At 39.1% G+C, this 21321-nt stretch overlaps 1 long non-coding RNA gene across 1 annotated transcript in view; it reads right to left on the bottom strand.

The window, feature by feature from the left end:
- LOC311612144 overlaps positions 1-19740 on the bottom strand; it is a 68354-nt gene extending 48614 nt beyond the window's left edge. The window contains exon 1 of the long non-coding RNA XR_014793233.1: positions 19659-19740. This is a non-coding gene — a long non-coding RNA (uncharacterized lncRNA). The remainder of the gene's footprint in view (positions 1-19658) is intronic.
- Between the last annotated feature and the right edge of the window lie 1581 nt (positions 19741-21321).

Here is a 21321-nt window from a genome sequence, read left to right as displayed (position 1 = left end):
ATCCACCCACCCTCACCTTCTCTCTGAGTTCAACAGTCTGTTCCATGCTTCTATGCTCTGATTTAGGCCCAAAGACTGCACACTTGAGCTGCTAAAATAGACCAGCCACGCAGTTGATCTCCCCATGATCCTCAAGTCACTTTTTTGATAGCCTGACATTCATCATGTTTATGACTTCCTGGTTAGAAGCTTGCTTCAATGTCACTTGGTCTGCCCAGAATAATGTTCAAGCATTATCCTCAGCTTTTTTATCCTCAGTTTTGTAAAATCAAGCACCCTAAAACCCATAAAAGTTTTCTTTATTTCTTCTCATGTGATAGATTTGCCAAGAATTGGAATCATCTCTACCTCTCAGGGTTTTCTGAATTTTTTAGCACAAAATATACATAAAACTAATAAGGATTCCAGCAGTGCTTCAGTCCAGTGTTGAGATTTTCAATCTAATTTCCATAATGTGTCTTCCCATGGGCTTTTCACAGAAGCACTTACTCTGAAGAAAATCATGATAGTGATTTAATATATCTTAACCACATTTCGACTCAAGTAATTTCTCATAATATTCACCAAATTCAAGATGAGGCATCAATTTTGTAACCCTAACTGGGAGGACTGCACGCTCTTTTCAATTAGAAATTGAGAAAGCTTTTATTGCAAGAGTTCTTTCTACTTCCAAACAAGGTACTCTTTTTTTTTTTTTTTAATTAGCATGTTTAATAGACAACAAAAAATTAATTGCATTATTAGACTCTAAGCAAGAAATGTAGCCCATTTTGCAATTGCCTTGATAAAAATTTGTTTTCTGAAAATGATAGTTCAGGAGCTTTTATTTTCTTCTGCATGTTTCTTTTTCAAAGCAATTTCCTAGACAAAATAAAATTGAGTGTCCCTCTCCCCACTTTTTGACAATCACATTAATCGAAAATGGCAGTGTTTACTAACCCTCTGGCCTCTCAGGACTGTTCTCTCTGAATCAATTGTTATGATTTACGAGTAGAACACTATCCTGATTTTCCTCTGCTCTCTGAATGCTCTTTCAGCACTAGTGAAAGCCTTGCTCAGTGGGAGATAAAGCTGCCTCAGACCGCTACCAAAACTAAGATCCTACAGAATTAATATCACGACATATAACCCCAATTGTTCATCTTTATAAAGACAAAAGTAAATCTTAGCTTCTCTCCTCAATATTCTCCTTTTATAGATTTAGATGATACCTTGAAAAGAGCTTTATCTACATACTAGAGAAAATAAGTTTCCTTTTAATAACATTTCAACACTTTGGAATAAGTCATTTTTTAATTACCCATGAGTGAGTATATCAAAGCACAGCTGGCCTTCTGATGAATTTGGCTTTTTGCTTTTTGCTTGTTTTCAAATGATTTTCATCCAAGTGATGGCATGTCTTTATAGTATAGTATAAAAAAAGAAATTAATGTTTTGTTTCTTGCTATGCTAGAATTGGTTTAAAAGTGTTTCATGAGAGAAGACTAAATGCAATTGCCCTGATAAAAATTTGTTTTCTAAAAATGGTAATTTAGGAGCATTTTTTTTTTCTACTGAGTGAATCAACGCAAGTCCTCTGTGACATAGATAAAAGCAGAATTAGACATGCATGACATTTACTGAGGGAATATCTGGAAAGAGGAAAGAATAAAGGAGAAGATAGGGAGAGTTGGGTGGGTTTGACACCTATAAAAGGAGAGAGAGAAAAGAAAGTAGAGTGGGTTGGAGAAACATCAGATGCAAGGCTGCCCCAAGAAGGTGTCAGCCAGGTGACACCTTGGGCAAAGAATGCTAGTAAAAGGGGCCCCATGTCAGAAGATATAGACCTACCTCTAGTACCCCACCTTTCTCAGGCATTTGCTGGGAGCAACCAAAGGTGCATGGCATTGGTCTGAACACCATAGTAGATGTGAAGGTATGTCAGCTAACAGTGTATCTTCAGCAAGATATGCCCAGAGAGGTCACATGTAATGACCATCAGTTTGAATTAATCCAAGATGTTTTAGTAATATTCCTCCTTCAATAGTTGAACACGTCTTCCATTTAAAGGCTCTAAGGAAACAAGGGAAACCACATCATAACTGGCTTAGAGACAATCATTCTATTTAGGATTTAAGTATTGTTTCAATAGAAACTAAATCCCACATTGAGCAGACCAATCCATGGGCTTGAAGCACATTGACATTTTGAACATTAACTAAAATCCATCACATATTGAACATACTCCTTATGTTTGAGTGTATGTGCACCTGTACTTAACGATATTATATAAGACTAGGGGCCCAGTGCATGAATTTGTGCATCTTGAAAGGAACTGTGGGCCACAAGGCTGCAGTGGGCACAGGAGTGTATCTCAGCCTATCCTCCATGCCCCTGCCCAGCCCCTCCTGTTGTGGCCCCCTGGCCTCCTGTCTGCCAACAGCCCTGCTCCCTCTGCTGCCGCTCTCAGGTTCTGATCATTCTGGCCCAGCATGCAGGCACTAAAGGCACAGAGCAACTGGGGCTGGAGCCTGTGCAGGCAGCAGATGAGAGTGGGGCCAGAGCCATCCGCTGGTGCAAGTGGTAGCTGCTTCTCTAATCACCTCTCAGGAGCAGGGGGAGGTAGAGAAGCCTTCAGAAATTATCAGGGCCAGAAGCCACCATTTGTACCTGCTAATAGTGCCGAGCGATCAGAACCGGCACTGGGCTCAGGCAGCAGATATGAGTGAGGCCGGCATCAGCAGAAGGTGTGAAAGCAGGCTGCTGGCCCCTATTGCTCCTCAGGAGCTGGATGGGGGACAGGAGGGGAATAGAAAAGCCCTGAGGAGCAATCAGGGCTAGCAGCTGCTGCTTGTACCTGCTAACTGTGCCGAGTGATCAGGGCTAGTAACAGGTGCCTGCAGTGGGTGCTTGCGGTGGCTCCGGCGCTGGTAGTGGGTGTCAGTGGGGCCAGTGCTGGCAGCAGATTTGAGCACCAGGTAGGACTTCGGCACGTGGGAGCAAAGAATTTTCGGTAACCACCAGAGGCTTTTCCAATTATAGCAACTGGTGCCCCACCTTGGTCTTGCCCCGCTCTTCCCCTCCACCTCCCCCCACTCAACTGTTCCACTATCCTGCTGCAGCACATGCCCCCCTTGTGGTCAATGCACGTCATAGTAATTGATTGTTCAGCTGTTCAATCTATTTGCATATTAGCCTTTTATTACATAGTACTTGTTCTATTATATAAATTTTATCACATTCAGAGTTCAGTCCTGGGTGGGGACTTAAGCAAATACTAGTAACAATAATTATTTGGCTGATTCAGCCATTTAGATGAATCAGGAGTGAAAAAAAAACAAGGAAACTAAAATGAACTGAGGCTGACTTATGGGTGTGTGGAGTGGGCTGTGGAGGGAAAGGAAGTCCAGGTTGAATAATAAGGTCATTGTTCAACCTGGACTTCCTGAGGGACCCAAGGAAGATATATTTGCTACAGCTAGGTGCAGAGTAGTGTTGAGTCACAGGCCAAGGATCTAATTACAAGAATTGAACCACCAAGTCAGAGCAGAAACTATGGTGAAGCCAACTTAAAGAGATTCCCAGGTTTAAGAAGCATGCTGTTACTCTGTCCAGACATAGGATGTATCTCAGAGTTGGGGATACATGGAGGTCCTTTTCCTGAATTCCAAAGAGAGGGTAGGAAGAGGGGGAGCCAACAAATCATTACATAATTGAATAGTACCATCTATGAGTCTGGGGGGGGGGGGAAATTTAAGTCTTGTAAAATGTCTCACCAATTCTTAACTTAGGTGTTTAGATTTTTCAAAGCATTATAAACAATTTGACAAGTCAAAGTCTATTCATTATAAACACCTCAGCTTGTTTTCAATGATGTTGAACAATCTGTTCCAACTGTCAGAGACATGAGTAATATATAATATGGATGAGTTACATGCCTATCAGGAAACCCAGAGACACAATGTAGGAGGAGCTGTGTGGGAGTTTCATCACGGTCTCCTTTCCCAGGCATCCACTAGGCAGGACAGAAATGGCTTCACCTAATAGAGGTGCCATCAGAGGTTAGTGTGTGGAGTCATTAGGGGAATTCACAAAGCCGACGGGATTTTGCAGAAGAAATCTCTGCTAAGAGCTTGAGGCTGGGCACAGGGATTAAGCTACTGGGTTTCCTCTTAAATAATGGAAGGTCCACTTATAATTGTCAGCTTCTCTTTTACTTTACTCCGGCCTACGATTCTGATGCAACGGGAGTCAAGGTGCATTCTTTAAAACCAAGTAGCTAAAGTTAAAAGAAGTTAGAAACAAGAACACAGGAGATAGGTTTACCTCCTAAAGTGGCAAATCCTCCTAAGGGTTTCTACATATATTTTAAGTATTCAATAGGAAAAAAAAAATAGAGAACATCTCAGTGGTGAAGGCTTAAAGTAAGTTTATTCAGGGCCTAACAAGGACAATGTAATTATGCCCGGTTGCTAAGTTTTTCAAAAGAGCATAAGAAAGATCTATGTATAAAATTAAGCCTTTAATAATATTAAAACACAATATAATTAATTTTGGTCTATTTAATTTAAATCAAACATATCATGGTAAGACCAGTCTAAAACAGAACAACAAAGGAAGCAAGTTAATAGAAGAAAAATCTCTATCAGATATTTATTAGCTTTTATCATCATACTAAAGATGAAACAACATGGTATTACTGGTTTGAAGAAGAAGAGGATTGCCATAACTATTGGTTTAATATTGCAGCATAGCACCTTTTTACAATGATACAAATTGAGCTTTTCTATTAAATGAGAAAGAAAGGAAAATACTGATGGAAAGAAATTTATAGTGCTGCAAAAAAGAAAAAGAAAAAAGGATCTGAATCACTGCAGTAAAGATGAGAAAGCCACTTACAAGAAATATAAATGGTTGCATTATGGCCTTAGGTTAAGCTATAGCTCCTCCCCTCAGTTTGACTGTATTCCATGTCCCATATGTATCATGGCTTATACAACATAATTTACTTTTATTTCTTATAGTAGGTCCCTTGGAAGCTATTAGATCAAAATGCTAAAATGTGAATTAAACTGAGAAACAATGAATAGCTGTTAGATATTTCTTTTTTTTTTTTCTTAAACAGGCATTACAAAGCTTCTAAAAAAAAAAAAGTGGTTTAGAACTTTGAGTGGATGATGAAGAATTAATTGTTTTAGTTGTTTCAGCCGAGTGGCACCGCCCACTTCTACCAAGGATGAAGCAACATGGGTACTAGAGGAGGTTGGGGTTGCTCCGAAGGTGTGTCTCTTTGCTGAGTGAAGGTGTCCCTTTCACTCAACAGCATCTGAAAATGCCCATTTTTAAGCCAATTCTCCTTACTTCAATAGTTCTGCCAAAAGGGGGAAATAATAGAAGGTTTGAAAATAGGTATTTTAGGTGCATAAATCTTCACTACTGTAGTTATTTTGCTTATATCAGTAGAAATTTAAGCCTCTTAGAGTTTTATTAAAAATGTGATTTGATTATTTAAAAATGCTTATAGTTTCTGGGCAATCTGGCAATATTGACAGAGTTAGGAAGGAAAGTGTGGTGCAGACTTACGCTTTTTCTGACTATAATCTGGGTAAACTACTTAACCTCACCCAGCTGTTGACAAGTTGGCAGGAGAGACTGCTTTCTATCTGCAGGGAAGTCAAAATAGCCTCATTTATGTGGGTGCCTAGCTCAATAGCCAGTGCACAGTTCCTCCTCTTCAGATTCACCCTCTGCTCTCCCTTGGGTTGTCAGAACCCTAAATGACAGAAAATGGTGGTGCCAAAGAGGCTGTCTACTGAGAGATTTTCAGAGATGCAAGCAAAATTTTTCCCAATTTTATGACTGCCTGGAATTTCATTTATATTCTCCTTTATAGAATGACAGTCCTCCCATAAGGACCATATGAGGACCTGCTAACATGCGGCTTTCTGGGCCCTGTGCACGGATGCCCATGTATGCTCTCTCTCAGGGCTTCTTCATCAGAGAGCGCCTGGGGTTGGTCCGAGAACCTGGAACTCTGGGGTGGTCACAACTTATTTTGGATCTGAACTTCTGCTCAAACTTCAGGCTTGCCTTGAACCTTAATTCTGGGCTTTAAGATGGACCATTGGGGAAAATACCCAAATTATTTAAGAAGATAATAAGAGAGCCTGATTTGGATTTCCAGTTTCCAAGCTCAAATAAATTACATCGAGGATATTGCAGGAGATGGCAGGTGTGACATCAGACCTGGTAATTATTTGAAAGGCATGAAGCCCGGGAAAGACGCCAAGAGTGGAGGAGAGCAAATGGCTACATTTTTAAGAGAAAAAGTAAAGAGAGAAAGAGAGAGAGAGAGAGAGAGAGAGAGAGAGAGAGAGAGAGAGAGAGAGAGAGAACAGGTTAATGACTTTAACATTCAATTTTTAAAATGATAGTTAAATAGATATGTGTGAACAATTAAAGAGAATGTGGAATCAACGTGAGTTCATTAAGAAAACAATCTTTTTTATTTTTTTTTTCTACATAAGAAAAGCAGGGGGGGAATAACAACTTCTCTTTTTGGCAATATGGCAAACTGGTTGGATAGAAAACTCCTTTTAAGATTAAATGCCTGAAAGACTTCCGTTTAATTTAATGAAAATGTTTCTTTTTCAAGCTTGGTTGGGCTGAGGGTTAAGGAAGACAAACAACTCGAACCAGAAGGCAGGATTGCACTCAGCTCTGTAGGTTAACAGCTGTGCTTGTGCAGGGACATGTGCCTGTGCCTAGTGGCCTAGACCTGGTCTGCAAGAAGCAAATGTGGGTAGGTACCCAGACAAGCCAGAGATCTGAGCGTGGAGAGGGGTCTGATCCAATGGGCCACGTCCTGCCTCTCTGAACTTTTAGTCACAGGCCAGCACATGCACAATCTGTGGCCAAAATCCGGAAAGTCCCCAAACTACAAATGCAAAGTGGCCGCCCAGTTTGGAACTGTCCTCGGGTGCTAGTAGGACACAAAATCTCTCACTGGGAGCAACTCTAAACATGAAGCACCGGAATTCTCCAAGATGATGATCCAAGAACACAAAAAAAATGCAATATTGAAAAACATATTTAAAAGAGCATCAGAAGATCTGGGGTCTTGGAATAAATCCAGCAAAAGATATTTAAGTCCTTTATGGAAAAAAAATAAGTATATAACTTGTTGAAAGACGTTTGAAGGCATTTTACCATATTCATTATTAGGAAGACACAATATTATAATGATGTTAGTTCTTCCCAATCTGCTGAATTGAGCCCAAAGCATAATCCCAGTAGGTTTTTTTTACATGGGACAAGATAAGCTGGTCCATTTCTATAGAAAAGCAAGGACACCAAATAGGCAAAACATTTATTAATAAGATATATAAGGTGGTAGCTTGGGTGGAGAGAGGACCTAGCCTTCTGGAAATCAGTAACTGGTGATCAAGACAGTGTGGTACTGGTACAGGGCTATGTCAACAGGGCAACAGAAGAGAACAGAAAGTCCAGAAATAGATGTGCACATCTGTTGAGCTTTGATAACTACAGAGTACTGTCACAGTTTAGTAATGAGAGGACACCGTGTTCAATAAATGGTACTGAGACAGTTGATAATCTATTAAGAGAAAAATTAAAAAGAATCTCTTTAGGACGTAGGTCTTAGACTGAGGGTTTTTTGTTGTTTGTTTATTGTTGTTGTTGTTGTTAAAGAAGGCAGTGCATGTTGTTGACCATAAACAAAGACATATTTCTCCAGCAACATGGGTTTACTCAGGAACAACAAGGAACTGCAATCTGGTACATACAACCTTGGCGGGCCCCGTGCAGTCCCCTAAAACAGAGGAGAGAAAGCTTTTTCACCAGGGGGATAGGAAGTTGGGAAGGGCTTTTACAAAGTTTCTTTGTTGAGCTTTGTGACTGGTGCAGGGCATGAGAGCTCCCCCTACTGGCCTCCCTGCTTCACTTCAAATAAGGTTTCTATTTATTAATGTTTTACAGCAGCATAAGGAAAATATTAGTGAACTCAAGTATATCTGAATTAAGGCCTTCTGTTTATTAAAGGACACGATGGCAAGAATGCACAAACTGGGGAAAGTGTTTTTAAGATTTAAAATGGTCAGAAGTTCAATATCCAGAATGTATAAACGCCTAAAAATTAATTTAAAAAATAATGAACAGCCCAATTGATAATGGAGAAAAGCACATACCTAGGCATTTCACAAAAATGCTGTTTCATTAGTCACCAAATTAAGACCATACTGACATAGCACGTCACATCAGCCGCAGTGGCATAAATTTAAAATACCAAAGTCTGGCTAGATTCTAGGGGGTAACAGGAACTTAACTTGTAAGTCCTGCTATTAGGGTGTAAATTGGTACAATCATTTTGGAAAGCCTTTTGATATTACTTACTAAATGTGAACATGAAAACATATAATAACTAGCAACTCCGCTCCCTGTTATGTCCCTTAAAGAAACTCTTACACTTGTCTAATGGAACACATAAGCAAGAGTACAGTTAAAACGTTAAATTGGTATAAATTTGTATGTGAAAAATAAACCAGATGTAGCCATAAGCATTCATGTGAATGAATTTAAAAATACTAGGTTTTGGGGGAAGAAGTGATTCCCATAAGAATACATAGGGTATTACAATCTCACTTATATACATTTTTAAAAAAGAAAAATTCCTTGTTTCAGGTGCTTGAACCTAAAAGGTCCTTGGAGAGCCTTAAGATAGATTTCTATAGAAAAAAAAAAGTAAAAACTTTTGGCTCAGCCTAATTCTATTACCAAAATATAATGATTCCTTCTCCATCTTCGTTTCCCTCCCGGTAAAACGGTATGTTCTGACTCACAAAAGAGACATTTGCGGAACAAGCTGTGAGGGCTTAGTCAATGCCTTGTATTGTCAGCACTAAATACCATTTTTTAGTATGTGGTAGCACATTAACGTTAAAGTCCTAAAAGGAAAACTGTTTAGATAGGAAAAAAACCTGAAATGCAACAAACCTATGTCTTTTCAATTATTGAAGATTGAAGCTCCCTTAAAATTTGTCTGATGCATAATTAAACATTTCCCCATGACTTGACTCTATTTCTGGACGTGAGGGAGTACATTTGTCAAATTCCTGACTACCCATGGAAAAAAAAAAGAGATTCATTTCTCCATAAAAAGGAGGAAAGTAAATGGCTTGATTTTTTTTTTTTTTTTTTTTTTTTTTTTATTAGGCGTGTGCCAGGATCCCTTAAGAGGCAGAGAGGAAAGCAGAGCGTGTCTCTGTGAGTAATAGAGCTTGGTCCTTAGCTGACTCTTGAGGGGCAGGCCAGCCACCACCACCTAATAAAAGCAGTGGCTGTGTGGGCCGCTGGTGAAGGTGTCTTAGGAAACGGCTGTGACTCAGTCATCACTAATGGATGTGTCATCAGTGCCTCATGCTGGGACCTGCCGTGGAAATGCTCGGTGCCCACTCACACTCCAAGGTTATCTGCCCCAGAGTGGTTTGCTCCATCCAGAGCAGGAGTCTTCAAACTACGGCCCGCGGGCCACATGCGGCCCGCAGAGGAGTCTGATCTGGCCCGCCAGGTTTTTTGGGCAGTGAGCGCAGCCGAGGTGTTACAGTAGGGATTAGTAGTTCATATAGTCCGGCCCTCCAGCTCTCTGAGGGACCATGATCTGGCCCCCACTTTAAAAAGTTTGAGGACCCCTGATCCAGAGGATGCGTGTTAAGACCCTTCGACTAAGCTCACTTACAAACCAAAGTAGGAAGTACATACATGCAAATCCACACTCTTATACATACACGACGAAATAAACAAATAAATGGGAGAGAAGAGACAACTCTTCCTTGGAAAAGATTCCAAATAAGACTCCCCTTTCCAGGAGGTGGAGCTTAATCTCCCCTCCCCAAAACCTCGGGGACAGGCTTGATGTAGTAATTTGTTTTTACCTAATAGAATAGGGAAGGGAAAAAAAAAATAGTAACTGTGCAGTGGAGAGACCAGGCAACTCCTTGCTCAGCCAAGTGATAAAGGTTTCCATCGCCGGGAATGTCACAGGATGTCACGTACCCCCAGATAAAAGCAGTGAGAAGGGGACTTCCTCTCTGATATTTCTTCCAAACCCGGAATCCCAGTCTCTTCCTGAGGGAAATGTCAGGCAAACATCAGAGTGCGTGGATGTGGAGAGCAGCTGCAGTGTTTGGAGGACAGGCTCGAGCCTCGGACTGAGGAGAGGGCACAGTCCTCTCGTGGCCGCGTGCAAGTCCCAGCTTGAAGGACAGAGCCCTCCCAGCACAATGATAGCCAACAGCTGTAGTTGTGAGCTTGAACCCGTGGTCTGAACATGTGGCCCCACGTAAACAGGCTGCAAGTAAACAGAGTTTGATCAGGTGCATGTAATTGAGTAGGATCGAAACCCAACAGAAGGTTGTAAACAGCTTGATGACGCCCTTACTTTGCCTCCTGGAAACTGCTATAAAAGACAGGGCTTGTGGGCGTGGTCACCGTCTCTCAGAGAAGCAGCGTCTCACCGGAGACCCAGCTTTCACCCTCTTGTCTGTCTTTTCTAAGCCCTTGGCTGTGCTGGCGCGGCACATCTGGATCCTTGCCCAGTCCTCCCAAGACTATGGAGCACATCTGGATCCTTGCCCAGTCCTCCCAAGACTATGGAGGTCATGAGAGGGAAGGAAAGACTGAGAAACTGCTACAAGGGGGAGCTGGTTAGATATTAAGGAAAGAAGAGGGAATCAGACATCTACTTAAGCTTGATGAACTAGAAAGGGACACTTCAGGGAACAGCCGCATCGCAGTAGGCCAGAAAGGCCAGCTTCTCAATCGCCTCAGGGACAAACCATCTCCTTCCCCCGGATTAAGGGAGGGAGGGATAAATAGAGGGCGGGGGTTGATGTATTCCTCTGCTAGGCTCATGCTCAATAGAAGGAAGCCAAATCAGCACAGCGGGGAGGTCTTTTTATGAGGAGGCACATGCAATTGGAGCAAAAGTGGTGACCATAAAGGGGAGGAGAAAAGCCTGGGGGAAATATAAGAGAGGAAAAGGGCTCAGTTTAGGTTCTTACAAGGGTATTTCTTGGATACATGATCTCACACATCTAGAGGAAATAATGAACAACACAAACAGACCCAGAGAAAGAGAATCAGCAATCAGACTCTCAAACCTCAGAGGGAAAGAAAGGGAGGGTGGAGGTAAGGGGAAGAGATCAACCAAAGGACTTGTGTGCATACATATGGGCCTAGCCAGTGGCCATGGAAAATGAGGGTTGGGGAGGAGCATATCTAGGGAGGGGTTTGGGATGGAAATGGGGGAATAAGGACAATTATGTGAGACCATAATCAATACAAATAAAAAAAATAGAAAGAAAAGGGCACTAAACCCAGAAGATCCAGAAAAGGGATTGGATAGTTTGAAAGAAAGCCTGCTCTCTCCCAAGCCCAAGAAAATATAATCAAAGCTTAACAAAGGCCCCAGTCTCACTATCTCTTTTAAGTAGCTGCAAACCCTTCCTCAGCTGGGGAAAGGCTGTCAAGTGCAGCAGCCTTTTCAGGGGCACTCTCATAGATCTTGCCACAGTCACTCAAACCCTCCCATGCGTGTGTCCCTGAAATTCCTTTCCTGTAACACCATGGGAGAACCTAGTTCCAGACTAGTCTCTCTCCAGTAACAAAACTGCCACAGATCAGAGAAGACTATGTGGATGTGAGAACTAAATGCATTGTAGTGCCTGGAACTGGATCACAGATAAACCTGGGGAAATCCCAGAGGTTGACTTAATAGTAACATACCTATGTCAGGTCTCAGTTTTGACAAATGTCCTTGATAATCTGTGTTGACAATGGGGAAACCAGATGAGGGGGGATACAAAAATTCTGTACTATCTTTGCAACCTTTCTGCAGTTCCAAAACTATTCCAAAATAAAGTTAGGGGATATGAAAACTAAGTTGGTTAGGGTTGGAGCATATAAAAACTCTCTACAAAGCTTACTTCCTAGGAAAGGAGTAGGTTATGGGGGCCATGTCTTTTGGGGGTGTATTTTATAATCCAATTCAACATTTGATTCCCCTTCCCCACACTTGACTTATTTTAGCAATATGGCATTTTGGTGTCTAGAATTTTCATTCTTTGAATGTATTTTGAAATCAAATGCTTGTTCAAGCAAGTAGCTGTTGATCTTCTGCAAGCAGCTAAGGTATGCACAGGCATAAAACTGCAGGGCAAGTCAAAAGAGCCAATTGCACTTTTTATTTTAAAACATTTTAATGTATTCTGGTTGTACATTGCTCTGCTCTCTGCCTAGGCAGGAAAACTGCAGATAGTGGCTGGTGGTCAAGAAGGTCAGAGCAGAAGTATGTTAAGAAAATGCTAACCTGCCCTGGCTGGTGTGGCTCAGTTGGTTGGAGCATTGTCCCATTCACCAAGAGGTGGCAGGTTCTGTTCCCAGTCAGGGCATACTGAGGTGGTGTTTTGATCCCCGTTTGGGGAACACGTGGGAGGCAATTGATCTCTCTCTCTCTCTCTTTTCTTCCCTCCCTCTCTGAAATCAATAAAAAATTAATAAATTGCATTACGAATTTTCTCTATAGGAAAGGACTATAAAATGGAATTATATCCACTGTGTGATGGCATCAGTATATATTTGGGAATATAAACATTATTTTACTTTCTTATGAAAAAACAACTCGCAATTTAGGAAACTTTCTTCATTCGCCAGATAACTCCTTTAAAATACATGTTGAGTTTTAATGCTTCAGAACTATTCTTTTCTGGCATCAACTGATTTAGTATCCTCTGACAAGCTATAGAATAAAAATATATCAGTGTAATGCATTGAGGAAAAGTTAAAATGCCACTTCATTTCCCTGCAAAGAAAAGAGGCATCATTTTTAGGCATGGGATAGGTCACATGCCAGAAAGCCTCCGTTCTAGCCATTTCTGTTCCAGAGCTCCTTTGGAGTTGATGACTATAAAATAGGGAGTTGAACTTCCGATCTGCCATTTCCCCAGAGGCACAATTACTGAGTTCTGTATTGGAAAATTGCTGTTTGCTCTGCTAATCGCTGGCTATCACAAGATCTGTAATGCAGTTAGCCCATCTCGGGGCACAGTGGGCTGGGACAATGTGTATAAGACAGAAAGCCTAGCATCATCCTCTTAGGTACATGAAGAAACCAAGTTCTCAAACATCTTACATGAATCTCACATGGGTACTTCAATGTAAGTTTTTTATAACATCATTTCTAAGAGAAAGATTAGGAAATTGGGGGGAAGCCCATTTTCCATATAGCTGCCCTAGAATCTTGTTACCCACTGGATAAGCTGTTGACTCCCTCATGTGATGCTCCTGATACAGGAGTTCCCTCAGTCACCATGGTCTCACTGAGATCAAAGGTAAAGGGATAAAGGGGGAGGCCTGTTTGGAGAGAGGAGTCAAATCAGAATTTTCTGACACCCACATGCATCTGGGGTATGAATGCCCTCAAATTCAGCTCCCAAATGAGCTTGTTCAAGTTTTTATACAATCCAAGTTTCTCTCCACAATGCAACAGGTTTACAATTCCCTCTTCTGCTTCATTCCTCACCACAAACCAGCCACTTTGTACAATAGCAACAAAAACTATTAGTAGGAATTTTTTTTTTTAAGCAGAGGACACTTACATTGGTGTTTAATCTATTGATTAAATTTTCCTTTGGTGACACTGACTATATGATAATATGCTTGTAATTATTCATTTCTCAGTGTCAAGGATTCTGTGTTTTCCCTGTGGCCAAATTTTGTGTAAATAAAAGATTTTTTGCACAGACCGTCCATATCACTCATCATATTCTCAAAAGGGTCCTTTCACTGAAGATCGAGTCATTATAAGGCACACCTGTAGCTGTGATTTGTTTGGCATCGCTGTTATGTTTGTGACACACATATATCTATGTTTGTGACACACCTATGCCTTAAATTTAATTGTTAAAACTGTCCAGGTTCAATTCAATACAGGTTTTATTCCCATTAATTCTCCCCCCACCTACCCACCCCCATTCTGGAGTTTTAGATAGAAAAATCTACCTCGGGTACATTTCGGGAGCAGTATCAACACCTATCCCTTCAGGAGACATGTGGGGGTTAAACCAGATGAGATCCAGGCCAGGTGTTGGCAATCGGCTAGTTCACTGTGGAACACCAGACACGGTGTTATGACGATCAGAAGATAAACACTCCACATCAGGCTGAGACATTGTGTTCTAATCCGGGGGAAGAGCAGAAGTGGGGACATAGGCAGTCACCGAAATGGGAGGACTGGGTTTGTTCGGGAAGTTCTGCCTGCTTTCCTTCTCTGGCCATCTGCAAGTATCACAGCTTTTGCCTATCCTATTTAGAGGCACGGCCCGTCCTTGGATAAATCCACGTGAACCCAATCAGGCCCTCGCCTGGCATCTTGCAAAGCGATTCTTTGATTCTTTGTCGTACAGAGAGCAAACATTTTATACTGCCTCCAAACCACATTCACAGCAAAACTCATTGATGGGATATTGTCAAGAAAATAAAGTATAACTAAATAAAAGGCATTGTTTACTTTACAGGTATTGTTGACTTGGCACAAAAATATTTTTCCTGGACCTTGACTATATTTCTAAGTCTGTATTTCCTTACTTGCATTTATGGAAGTGAACATGTTCTATAAAAATTGAGGAGAAACGTACAACATAAATATAAAATGGAATAATAATAAAATTAGCATGTAAATAGATAAATTCGAATTTAGGCCACATAAGTACATAAAAATACAAATCTGTGATGATTTAATAAAACCTTCAAAACTAAACTTAAATATTCATGACTCAAATCAACTGTAAATAACACACATAGATATAATCAATGATATTTAAAAATATATTTCAAATTTATAGATTCCAATGTAATGATCGTCCTTCCTAAAATATTCTCTTATTTTTTAACCAGTTGAAAACTTCCTTAATTTAAATATGAATTATTCATAAGTTACATTCAGGATCATTGATCCTGAGCCCACCCTGGAAGGAGGTCTTACTGAGAAATTGATGAACATGTCTCTGAGCACATCAGACATAATTTTGATCTTAATAACTTTTGTGAAGAGGGTATTCTAGTCAAAATACCTTTGAGGAAAATATGTTCTTGGCACAATACTAAATATATGAGCTGCTTTAATTATGTTTAATATTTTTGGCACAGTGTCAAATTCCTGTGGTATTGAAATTACAGTGGGAAAGTTTTTCCCCCCCAAAAAAGGTTTCTATAACAAATAAAGCCTATATACACAACAGACATGCACATACTGCTATAACTCCTTATGGAGCATGAGACTTTTCCATCCAAGGAGGAAGATAAGGTCTCTGCCCAAGCTCAGCTCCTTTGGACAGATCATTGAAAAGCAAAGAGTTGCATTTACAAAGCTTCAAGTGGATACCAATGTCCACTTGCACTCCTACCCCAAACTGCAGGATCGAGCTCATGATTTGGGCGTAGGCACACAATTCATGATGATTCTTGGAGAATTGCCACGTGAACCAGTTTAGGCCCATTGAGAGTCATCCCCAGCATTCCTCCTGGTGTTGTCCACAAAAATGCTTATTCTGGCCAGATAAAATATCCAACTTAGAATTATACTCACTAACCTCTGGGAATAGTATTTTTTGAGTAAGACATAGACCAAAACAGAATCAGAGGGTCATACTTGAAGCCATTCTACTCCTAGATTTTTCAGTTAAGTGAGCCAATATATTTTCAGCTTGTATTTTGTTTCTTACCTTTGCTACTCAGAGTCCTCTCTAATAAATTCAACAGTGTGCATACATTAATTTATTTCATTAAATTTAATTGTTATAATACCCATCTAAGGAGAGAATAACTGGTATGGGGTGAAATTGAAAAATACTCAGGCCTAGGATAAAGTCAATAATCTAAACAAGTATCTACTATCATTTTCTCTCCTTCTTGTTCTAACATCAGAATATGGAGCGATAAGTATAATTGGCATTGCTACTCTAACTGGTATATCTAATTTTTACCATTTTGGATTCAAAATTTATTTAAAAACACCATTGCTGTTGCCTGACAAATTAGCTCCAAGTCTGGTATTTCCCTGGAGACTCAGTCCATGATGTTAGTTCCTTATAGTGGAACATAACATTTAAAATTATGGTAATTAATTCTTGAATAAGGTCATTCAATTTTAGGAATTATTGGCCTTAAAAGAAGACAGCAGCTTTCCTATGTTCCTACTGCCTGCTGATCCTGTTCATTGGAACATGGTATGTTGGTGTAGGACCTGAATGGTCCTCAGGGCAATCAGAAATGATAGAGGCTTAAAAGTTAGTGTTCACACTAGCAGCTAACAGAAGCGACCAAACTGTGGGTACTTTGAAAATGCACCCACATGAGCAGCTTCTGGCCCTAAACAAGGATTAAAAATACTGTCAAAGAACACTAATATAACAACTGGTTTGAAGTCATGAGCTCCACAAGATCTTGGAAAAAGTCATAAATCTATTAAGTGTAGGGCCAGTGTAGGGCAAAATCATAGTGCACTCTCCAGAATGCAAAACACTTGCAAGACTGCCAAAAAACGTAACTCCTGCTGAAGATGAAGTTCCAACAACAGATTATAACACACACAAAAAGAATAATCAGAAACCTTTTAATTGAGAAATTTACCACTCATAGGACCAGAAATAACTGGGCAAACAGAAAGGGACTTAAAGTATGTGCAAAATATCTAAAGATAAAAAAAATGTTTACATAACAAGAAAAACAAGAGGTTATAAATTTAAAAATGGGGCTGTTATGAAAAGGATCAAGTAAGGAATATAGGAAAAACATATGGCAATTGAAATGAAAAGTTAATAAAAATAGGTTAATCAATATAGGTGACAAATTTGAAATGAGAATCAGTTAACTGAACAATATACTAGAAGAATCTCCCAGGATATAGCCCATTATATAAATGGAAAGATAAATGGAAGTAAACAGAAAAAAAGAAAATAAGGGACATGGCAGAATGAGAAGTTTTAACATACCAAATAGTAGTGCACAAAGGAGAAAATAGATGGAAAGATAACATTCAAAGAGATTAAGGTTGAGAATTTAATCCTTTAATTAATTAAATCTTTAATTAATTAATACTTTAGTTGACCCCTAATTAAAGCTTTAATTACTTAGTTTTCCAGAATTTAGAGAAGACATAGACTTTAAATGGCAAAGACCTGTCTAGTAAAATATCTGAAAAATCCACATTTGGCCTGGTTGAAATTTCATATCATTAAGGACAAAGATAAAATATGGAAATTCTCCATAGAGAAAAGTTAAATTAGAAATCATATATTCAAAATTATTGAATAATTCAAATTAACAAAATAGTTCTCACCTGCAATGATAGATTCCAGAAGTCAACCAAATAATATTTGAAAGTGCTAAAAATTATTTATTGTAATCCTAATTAAATATCACTTAAGTTGTAAGGGCAAAATAAAGATAATTTTTAAAATAAGGACTTAAAGTTTCCTGCCCACAGATTATTTGCTGAGAAAACTACTAAGGGTCATATTTATTTATAAACAAAAATAAACCAGAAGGACAATGTGGGATAGAAGAAAAACAATAAAAATCATGTACATGTTAAAAAATTGAAAAGGGAAAAAGGAAGAGACCATATTAGAATGAGGAGATTGGCTGTGTATCTTTGGGCCATAATTAGTGCTTCCATCTATAGAACAACAGGATTAGCTATTTACAATTTATTTGACAAACAGTTACAAATTTTTTTTTGTTAATGATTTTTATTTGACTTTAATGCTGTGTTTAGATTTTATATATTTTTCTCCAACTATATGTGATTGCATATTCTATGCCTATGAGTCTTCTTGTTGCCTAAGCCTAGTCTACCAAGCATTCACCATCATTAGATTGTTGCTTGATTGAGAGGACAAAGATGTGCATAAACATTCATAACCATACATATATTCACAGACAAGTGCAACTGTCCATCTCCTTGGCCAGCTACCCAACCTTTCAATGTATGCCAATCATGATTTGTTAGGTTATGCAGGAGTGGCATAAGTTTTGGTAAAAAAAATTTCATCTCCTTATTAGTGAAATACAAAAAGGAAATTTATATTCTGGACTTCATTAACTTACCATACTTTCTAAGTATTAGTTAAGGTATATATAAACATATGCTGTTTATTTGTGGTTTGTTGTTTGCTATAGTTTATACTATGAATTTTGAAATTCAATAATTTAATAACTAAGTTAAATTTATAAGTTACTCGCACACTGAACCTCATTTTCTTCACTTAAACAATTGGGATAATAGTACTCTCCTAGGGGGATTTGAAGCGTTTTAATAACCAATGTTTGTCTATAAAATGTCTGGCACAGTGCCTAGCTCAATACACAATAAATATGAAGACCACTCTCACCTTATATTTTGCTGAGGCAAGATTGTGTTATCCTGTTCAGATTGCATCCTGAAATAAGATGCCTAATATGTGAATTTCCACCATCAACTAATCATAGAAAATAATGAGTAATTAGGGAATGTAAGAGCATTTTTTAAAAGAGCAGAACAAATAAAATTCCTGAAGAGATATGACTTACAGAATGGCAGTCATTCAACCCAGAAATGAAATCTCTAGTTTGTAAATTCCCCATGATGATTGTCTCTAGTTCTTGAACTGCAGCCCTCTCTTCCCCAGAAACCCACATAAATGAGAACCCACAGGAAAGTCTGGACTGACAAATCAGGGATGTGTGATCACTTACTCACTTGGATTTTCACTGTCTTCTGTATGTGAGAGGTGACAAAGCACCCAGAGCTGGCAGGAAGAGACACCTGGTAGCCATTGCCTTTTCTTATGCCTAATTCCATGTGTGTCTTGTCTCCTTTCCATACAATTAACTCATGTTCATTCATTCCTCTCTCTATTTCCTCTCCTTTCTACCTCATTTTCTCTCTTTTTTTTTTTTCTTTCTCTATAACTCTCCCACCTGCCTATTTCATTCCTTTCCCTCTTGATTCTTATTAGGAAGATTTTCATAGTTTTCTCTCTTGCCATTTATCACTTTGTAATTTTTGTATATTATCACCTAATTGCTACTTTTCCCTGAATATCCTATTCATTTCTTATTGGGAATGTCAAGATTTGCCTTAACTTTTAGATTTGTAAAATCCCAGAATTGGGGGACACCCTTTTGTCCTCAATATTGTCTCCTCCACAACAGTCAGTCTTCATAGATGACCATCTCTGCTGGAGCTTAGCCAAAGGAGAGACACTCATTTTTCAGGATTCTCTCCATGGGATTAGGAAAGGAAGCAGCTACACTAACACCTGGCTGAAAGGCAAGAAAATAAACAATGAAGTCTATCTAGACTTCCAACAGCATTTTAAAAAACCTTTGGCATGTATATAATTGTTCTAAAGACATGACTTACAGATGTACTGACATCAAGAATATCATCAACTGCTGACTGGTTCTGTCTTTTGATTTTTGCCTCCCCCGCTAAGCAAAGAGCACTGTGATTGGTGGCAGCGACAGAATGGATACACAGCAGATAAAGAGCATGCATTGTTTGTTGACAATAGTTATCTTATTTTTCGCATGTGTAGGCAGAAAGTGGTTAAGTGACTTACCAGTTTTCATAAAAAAGTAGAGACAAAATAAGGAGAGCTCAGCCACTTTTATTGACTTCAGGTTTCCTAGGCGACACCATCTATGTGACAGCAGATAACAGAATCAGGCAGGAGAGAAATATTAAATGACATCAAATAAAATATTTTTAAAATTTAAGAGGGCACTATCACAAATGGATCTTCATAGCAAAAACAAATCAAAATGATTAAAATAGGGTAGCTTTTCTCTTTCCACAGAATAAAACTGTAGCTGACAGCTATGTTTTGATAGAATTCTCTATTTGGTTTGTGGTGACTAAAGGAGATGAAGTCATTATTTCAGTCACAACTATATACAGAAAAGATAGAGAAGATAAGTATACAGGCAAGAGCAAGGATAAAAAAGTGAGGCATAGCAAAATTTCCGTAAGACAGAACAAAGAACTTTAAATATAATTGAGGCCTTCTTTGTTGTTGTTGTTGTTGTTGTTGTTGTTAGTACCAATTGCATGTGCATGAGAGCTCACATTGTAACAGGGCAAGTCATAAAGTATCCAGGTTCCAATCTCAGAGAGTGTCTCTAAGGAAGTCCCCCGTCTGGTTCTTTGATCCACTAAAATCTCCAAATAATGAATGATTTGCAATACACCATTGATAGAAAAGAAAAAAACTTCAACAAAAGAAAGACATTGGGAGCTGCGGACACTCAGTTTCCCTTCCAGTGTCTATGTATGTGGGTAAAGCCCTAAGAACTTGGGTAGTAGGTTGCCCTGTGAACTTGAAGTTATAAATCTCCACATAAGATGTGTCATTAGACTTGTGTTTGTAAGTGCTTATCTAACAAGTTTAGGAATTTCTCAAACCTCAGTGTATCCTGTATTTAATTTCTGGGAGACAGAACTGAGATGCAATTATTATAAAGGATCTTAAATCATATTGCACACTTTTTGGATAAAGATTGCAGGAGTGGAAGAAAACTAATTGGATAGAAATTATAACCCAAACGTTCCATTCAAGCACAGGACAGCAAAGAAGACACCCTCTCAGATCATCGTGAATATCCTCAATTGATTATCAACCTGGGCAGTAACCACAGGCTTCAGAACCTGATGCTAAGCCACCTTGGAGTCAGGCATCCACCAAGAGGACTTGTCTTCTCATGTTCTGGTCACATCAGAGCAAACATCCGTTCCTTTTGAACACAGTATTTCTCCTTGGAAATTAATACAATTGTGGAGAGTTTTGTTAATATAAACTAACACCTCTAAATCAGTGCTTTGCTGGAACTTTGTCAGTATCAAATTTTTCAGCCCACAATGCTCAGAGCCACACTTTGGCTGGAGTTAAAATCCATCTTTAGTGTTCTTAGGGGGGTGAGAAAACTCTCCAGGTGTCTCCTGCCCCACTCAAGTGTCACTAGATTCTGTGTCAGATTCCAATTGCGGTTGCTCTAAAGTTAGAGAATTTGGGTAAAGAAATAACGAGCAAAGGTTTGCACTGGTTAGGGAACATCAGAAGAGCATTCATAAATGAGACATAGGACTATTTGAAAAATTCAGGTTTTCAGAAGTTTTCAAGTTTCTTTTTCACCTAAGTAGTCATTTTATCTCTAACATGTACTTTGGCTCAACATTTTAGAATCTAAATGATAAAATTATCACTCTTCAAAGTCATTTGCTATATA

The sequence above is a fragment of the Pipistrellus hanaki genome, assembly GCF_964339955.1.
Source record: "Pipistrellus hanaki genome assembly, chromosome: 17".
Classification (NCBI taxonomy): domain Eukaryota; kingdom Metazoa; phylum Chordata; class Mammalia; order Chiroptera; family Vespertilionidae; genus Pipistrellus; species Pipistrellus hanaki.
Note: the sequence above shows the minus strand (reverse complement) of the source record. Positions and strands in the feature narration are given on the sequence as shown.